This window comes from Prosopis cineraria, unplaced genomic scaffold (assembly GCF_029017545.1).
Source record: "Prosopis cineraria cultivar Desert tree isolate PC_DT_omini unplaced genomic scaffold, ASM2901754v1 PC1765, whole genome shotgun sequence".
In the NCBI taxonomy this organism is placed as follows: Eukaryota; Viridiplantae; Streptophyta; class Magnoliopsida; order Fabales; family Fabaceae; genus Prosopis; species Prosopis cineraria.
This window is the reverse complement of record NW_026557090.1, coordinates 21,317-28,172: the sequence shown is the minus strand read 5'-3', so window position 1 is coordinate 28,172 and position 6,856 is coordinate 21,317. Positions and strand designations below refer to the sequence as shown.

The window sequence follows — 6,856 nt, the reverse complement described above, 5'->3', positions numbered from 1 at the left end:
TAATGATAAAAATTTGAGATCCTATTTGAAAAGAAGTTTAAGTATTATAGGATTTTACAAACAATGGATGCAAAAGTCAACGATTTCATTAATGAATTTAAAACCTAAATCAACCAATTAATAAAAATCTTCTGATATTTAAACTTTTTTTCAATAAGATCCCAAATTTTACTATTAAATAAATAAATATTATTTAAAATAAGATTAAATAAAAGTTGTAAAGCATATGGAAGCATGAGATATCAACCATTTGGAAAAATATTAAAAAAAGACAAAATACATCATTTTACAAAATTATGGGTCGTTTGTCACAGTTAATGATGCATTCACTGCAACAAACCATGTTGAGCTAATTTGTTTTACATAATAATCAGCGTCCTGTATATAACAGTAAATGTAATTTACTTGAAATTTTAAAGTTCAAAGTCTAGGACGTCACTTGTGAAATAGTTTAAGGTTTGGGCACTAATTAACAAATGATACATCACTAAGGGATTGCCATGTCAACATTTGACTGTGGCTCATGGTGAACGATAACAGTGAATAGTAATGACGTTAATAAAAAGATAATGTTAGGGTTTAATTTGCTATAAATTTAAAGTTTATAATCTATTTTACACATTTTAAGAGTTCAGGGTTCATAGCGCTTTTTACGCAATACTTAAAGTCCATTTTTATCATTAACCCTAAAAAATTTAATATATTTTTTACTAATTTGGGCAGTTCAAATTTAATATAAATAGTTTAAATCTAATATTAATTTTTTTTATGATTTTTATAAATTGACCATCTAGATATATCTTGAGTAGTGCAAATTTAATATTAAAATTATAAAAAAATTAATATTAAATATGGGCCATTGATATTAAATCTGAATTATACATATTGGTGATTAGATTTGATAATTTTTTTTAATTTGCTTTTCAAATTGACTACATAAATCTGAAGTGCAAGTTTAATATTAAATTATAAAAAATTTTAATATTAAATTTAAACCATTCATATTAAATATAAATTGTTCAAATTGTTAGCTAGACTTCATAAAATTTTTTTATATTTTTATTTTAATAAATATAAAATAAAAATAAAAATTAAAACCTTTAATTTAGATATAGATAATGTGCAAGGAATGGTGAGGGAGAGAAGCTGGGTCAAAATCGGTGATAGCGCTTTCATTCTAGCTGCTTTCATTTAAAAAAATAAAATAAAAATGATGGTATCTTGAGGATATGGTGGAAAAATGTAGGTGGGAAGGGGGGACACCCCTAACTCCCCAAGTCCGGCCGCTGCCTCACTTTTCATGAGACGATGTCCCACCATCCCTTTCAACGTTCAATTCATGAGCTTTCATTTTCAATTTTTTTTTAAAAAATTGTTTGAATTATTTATAATTATTAAAATTTTTACATATAAATTAAATGGTAATTGATTCCAAAATAGTGTGTTAAATCATGAACTAATGTCTTTAATCTCTATATGTTTATAATTTGATTTTCATACTATTAATTAAAATACACATATTGAATACAAATTTTTTTTTGCGCCGGTCAAATAATAGATATATATATATAAATATATATTTGCCAACACCCAAAATAGGCTGTATAAAAGTGAGGTAAACCTATATTCTATACTATTTCTCACCATAAATGTAGGAGCTAGCTAGATGATAGGCTTATTTTAGCCTTAAATATAATATTTCAATATACTTTATCTACTAAATTTTTTAAATTATAATCCCAAGTAATTAAATACGTTAAAAGAGGTTTTTATTATAGGATTAGTTTTTAATCTAAATAATTTAAAAAGGTATTTGGCTTTATCACCCAATATTTAAATATTATCACTTTTCATTTAGACTAGTTTAAACCCGATCGTGACTGTTTCTACTATGCTGTGGAAATGCCTTTCATAAGACCAAGCAAAAAAATTTGAGAGTGACTTTTCATCATACGTTCAAATAAACAAATAGTTGTACCGATATGTTTAAACATTAAGTATCTCAAGATAATTTAAATTTTTTAATTTTAATCATGCATCTTCTACCTTTAGGATGCAAAATTCTAAAGAAATGATTTGATTTTGGAAGAAAAAAAATTCAAGAGATGAATCATGTGAGTAACATGGCTTGAACTTTTTGTATTAGAAAATATGATTGCCCTCGTTGGCGGACATCTCATCCCCCATCTCGATCTGCCTGTCAAGCTCACGCGAGCCCACCGTCGCTGGCTTCCAGTCTCAGTCCCAATTAACTTTAACAGCATCTTCAACTTCATTAGCTCAAATTCGATCTGATCTCTCTCTATCTCTCTCAATCATCGTCTTCGTCCTCCATGGAAGAAAGCAGCAACAGGAAAGCTCTCATCAACCATTCTCCCCCCCCGTAAGGTGGCTGGGGCGCAGCCATCTTCATCATCTGTAAGTCTCATTTCCGATCCTATATCGTACCGTCTCGGAGACGTTCGATTACAGTACCAATGAGTCAAAATTGATTGATGTTTAAAGATTAGGTTGGATTCGCTAACTTTGTGATCTTCGCCTTAATTCGCAGCTGTGGAGTTCGCGGAGAGATTTGCTACCAAGGTTTGGCGTCAAACCTGATCACATACCTGACCAATGTTCTTCGCGAGCCCCTTGCGACGGCGGCCAAAAACGTCAACACTTGGGTTGGCGTTTCGTCTCTCTTTCCTTTGTTCGGTGGCTTCGTCGCTGACTCATACCTGGGTCGTTTCAATACCATCCTCTTGTCCTCCTTCATCTACCTCCTGGTACTTTACTTATATATTATTATTATTATTATTTTAATAATTTTAATAATCTTTTTGTTAGCTGTCTTCTGGCACGATTACATTTCAACCTCTCATTCTACCTGATTTCATTTTGGTGGGGGGGTACCAAGACTTCTACTACTGGGTTTTTTTTATATAATAAATTTGTTTAAAATATTAATAAATTATAAAGGAGTTAAAATAAACACACGAGTTTTCATCCAGCGATGATGGATTGTAAATTGTTATAAATAATTAATGAATAGTTACTTATCATTGAAAAAAAAAAAACATGGGCAATGTAACGCACATCTTTTACTAAAGAATATATCATAGGCTAATGATCTTGTAGTTTAGCAATATTGTCACGAGTTCAATCTGCGCGTCACGCTCGGTTAAATTAACCGTAAGGCCGGATTCGCTAGCAGAGGGCTTAAATCTTGTATAGGTGATTTTTTTTAAAAGACGAATAATAATTATTGCCAAAAGAAACGAATGACGACAGTGAGGTTCTAGATAATTTTTTTAAAATATAAATTTTAAATATCAATTTAAATAATTATATATTTAGAAGTTTTAATTAGAAATAAAGTGTTCAATTTTTAGATGTATTTTTCAGTTTACAATTAAATTTTTTTACCTCTGTTTGAATCAATAATTACAGCTTATTTTTTTAAAAAATTTATGGTGAATCTAACTACTGTCATTAATTTTTTTGGGACTTAATTGTATTATTTTTTATTTACTTACTGCTCGCTGAGATGGGAAAATCTCATTTAGTCATTTGTTACCCAAAAATATATATATATATATATATATATTGCAGGGCATGATTCTGTTGACACTATCAGTATCAGTAATGAAGAATACAAGTCTATTTTTTGTGGCGCTTTATATACTATCAGTTGGTGATGGTGGACATAAGCCGTGCGTACAGACATTTGCTGCTGATCAGTTTGACGACGACACGCCGCAAGAGAAGGATGCCAAAAGCTCATTCTTCAATTGGTGGTACTTGGGCATCGTTGCTGGTTCTACTCTTGCCGTTTTTTGTAGTCATATATCTTCAGGTAATTAACTAATAACTTTATTCAATTCTCATCACTTCACTTCAAACTCAATTCTCTGATTTGGAAAATCATTCATGAATTAAATAATAGTTAATGCCTTTTTCTTTCACTTTCAATTCACTTCAACTCACTTACTGTCAAGTTTACTTTAGCTATCTTTTAATATTTGAGAAAATCCTACAAAGGTGTCATACTGAATTTTAATTCGTAAAAACTTCCACACAAATAACCCTAAAGTCCCATGGACTTTAATTATAATTAATTTTTAATGTACATTTACCAAAATATCCTCCTTTAAAAGATTAAAATTATCTCCCCATGGTTGCCAGTGCCAAATTCCTGTTGCCCGCATCTAGCCGATGGTGGCAGCTGTGACACCAGCAAGTTGGAGTTGGCAACCATGGGGAGATTATTTTAAATTTTTACAAGAAAGTATTTTGATAAATGTAAATAAAAAAATAATTACTATTAAAATTTATGGGATTTCAGGATTATTTGTCCATTCCATGTAATTTTTTTAGAATTAGAATTCGTATATGGAACTATGTGATTTTCCCATAATATTTAACCTAACAAAATCTCCATATATAATATATTGGAGTGAAATATGGTAACCCCATGTGACCAATTACTATTATATGCAAAAATAGGACAATGTTGGGGGGGATGTGGGCCTGGGAGTATTGGCTGGTGTATTGGCTTTAGCTCTTGCATTATTCTTGCTGGGAATCAAAAGGTTTAGGATTGAAGGCCCAACTTCAAGCCCATTTACTGGTATGGCCCAAGTTTTTGTTGCTGCAACTCGAAAATGGTGTGTAAAAATCCCACGTGATCCTCAGGCTTACTGGCATGGCGATGATGACGATTTTGGTGGTGGACTTCTTTTCCAAGGTCAACCCAAGTCTCATTCTTTGGCTCACAGTAATGATTTCAGGTGCCTCTTCATTATTTAGTATTTGAAGTGATGAATTTAAATTTGAATTTTAAATTTAAAATTACATATTTAAAATTCATATATTTTAAATTTTTTTTTTGAATCATCTAAGAAATTCAAGAATAAAGACTAGCTGAGATTCAAAGGAAAAAAAAAGATTAAGAGCAACAAACTTTTATCTATTTTTCAATCAGTGAGAAATGAAAACAAGCGACGAGAGAAGAGAAAAAAACAAGAGTAACAAAACACGGGTAATGAAACGTGAATCAAATAAGAAAGTTAGAGTAGATAAAATTTTATAATTAAGATATAAAAGAAATTTGAAATTATAAAAAATATGGATTTGAATCAAATTTAATTTTATAAATTTTTATTGTATTCAAATGAGGAATCTCTTTAATCTAAAGGCAACATTAGAAAATTCTATATTAACATGGATTGTTCCAGGCACGGTTTCTTTATCATAGGATGCAAAGTATTGTCCAGTCAACTATAGTTGAGAATATGATATCTTTAAAAGCCAATGTTGAAGTTAGCAATAACAAATTTTGGGGGGTGCATTTTTTTTTTTTTTTGGGGTTTAGTTGGGTCGCTTACCACCTTCCCCTTTTAACTTACAAAGTGGAAAATTTGTCGTAGGTTTCTTGAGAAAGCAATGATCATCGATGACCTTGATGCTTCAAGCAAATCAAGAAATCCATGGAGACTATGTTCAGTAACACAAGTTGAAGAAGTCAAGCAAGTTCTTCGTCTCATCCCCATCTGGCTCAGCTGTTTAATGTTCAACGTTGTCCAAGCTCAGCTCCACACATTCGTCACCAAGCAAGCCAGCACAATGGTCCGTTCCATAGGACCACACTTCCAAATCCCTCCGGCATCGCTTCAAGGTACCATCGGTCTCACGATCCTCGCCACGATGCCAATTTACGATCGGCTTTTCGTACCCTTAGCTAGAAAACTCACAGGCCATCACTCTGGTATCACAGTGTTGCAAAGGATAGGAATAGGTCTATTCTTGTCCATATTAAACATGATCGTCTCGGCATTAGTCGAAACGAGAAGGGTTGGAGTAGCTAGACAGTGTGATCTTATAGATGATCCTGAAGCTGTGTTACCAATGAGTGTATGGTGGTTGTTGCCTCAGCATATGATCACAGGTGTGTCTGATGCATTCACCACTGTGGGGCTGCAAGAGCTGTTCTATGATGAAATGCCCGAGGCAATGAGAAGTGTAGGGGCTGCAACATATATAAGCATTGTAGGAGCAGGAAGCTTTGCCAGTAATGGACTTATAGTTGCTGTGGAGGAAATTAGCTCAAGATTTGGTGAGAAATGGTTAGGAAACAACTTGAATAGGGCACACCTTGATGATTTTTATTGGGTTTTGGCTGGTTTAAGTGCTCTGAGTTTGTGGGTTTATGTTTATCTTGCTAAGAATTTTGTGCACAGAAAGATTATGGTTGTTGAAACTTAGTTAATTACCAACGGCCAGGATTCTAGTCTCTATATAATTGCTATAATCAATTGTAGCTTGTGACAAAGGAAAGAGTATGGAAGTGAAATAAAACTTCTCTGTATATAACTATATATATTGTCATTTCAGCATGATTCCTGATATTATTTAACTGAACAATTCATAATAAAAAAAGTCAGTATCTTCATCAATTTTTCTGTTGGGAGAGTGTATTTTCAATGGTTTAAAAGAAAATAAACGAGATAAAGGTGAGGTGTAAAAATAATTATGAGTCATGTGTTAATTTTGGAAAACAACACAAAGTATATGTACAACAGAAAATAAGCTTTGTCCTTGACCCAAAAAAAAAAAAAACTTCAAGACCATGTAATTGTTAGTTTTATTATAAGGTTTCCATTTTAAAACCTTTAAATGATTAAAACATGTTTTTGGACATCATTTGATCAATATAATCCAACCTAATTGACTAGTCTAATCTAACTATTTCAAAAACAACTAAACAAATAAATGCAACATGCAATTCAGAACAATTAAACTATATCCATCAAATCTTATTACTATTCATCATAAGCTAGCCACTGGTTTTCTACAAAAATTACATAATGACTGA

The 6,856-nt window shown here is 31.7% G+C and overlaps 1 pseudogene; it reads left to right on the top strand.

Annotated features, from left to right (window-relative positions):
- The first annotated feature begins 2,333 nt into the window (after positions 1–2,333).
- Positions 2,334–6,357, top strand: LOC129300827 (protein NRT1/ PTR FAMILY 5.4-like; annotated as a pseudogene).
- Positions 6,358–6,856: the final 499 nt, after the last annotated feature.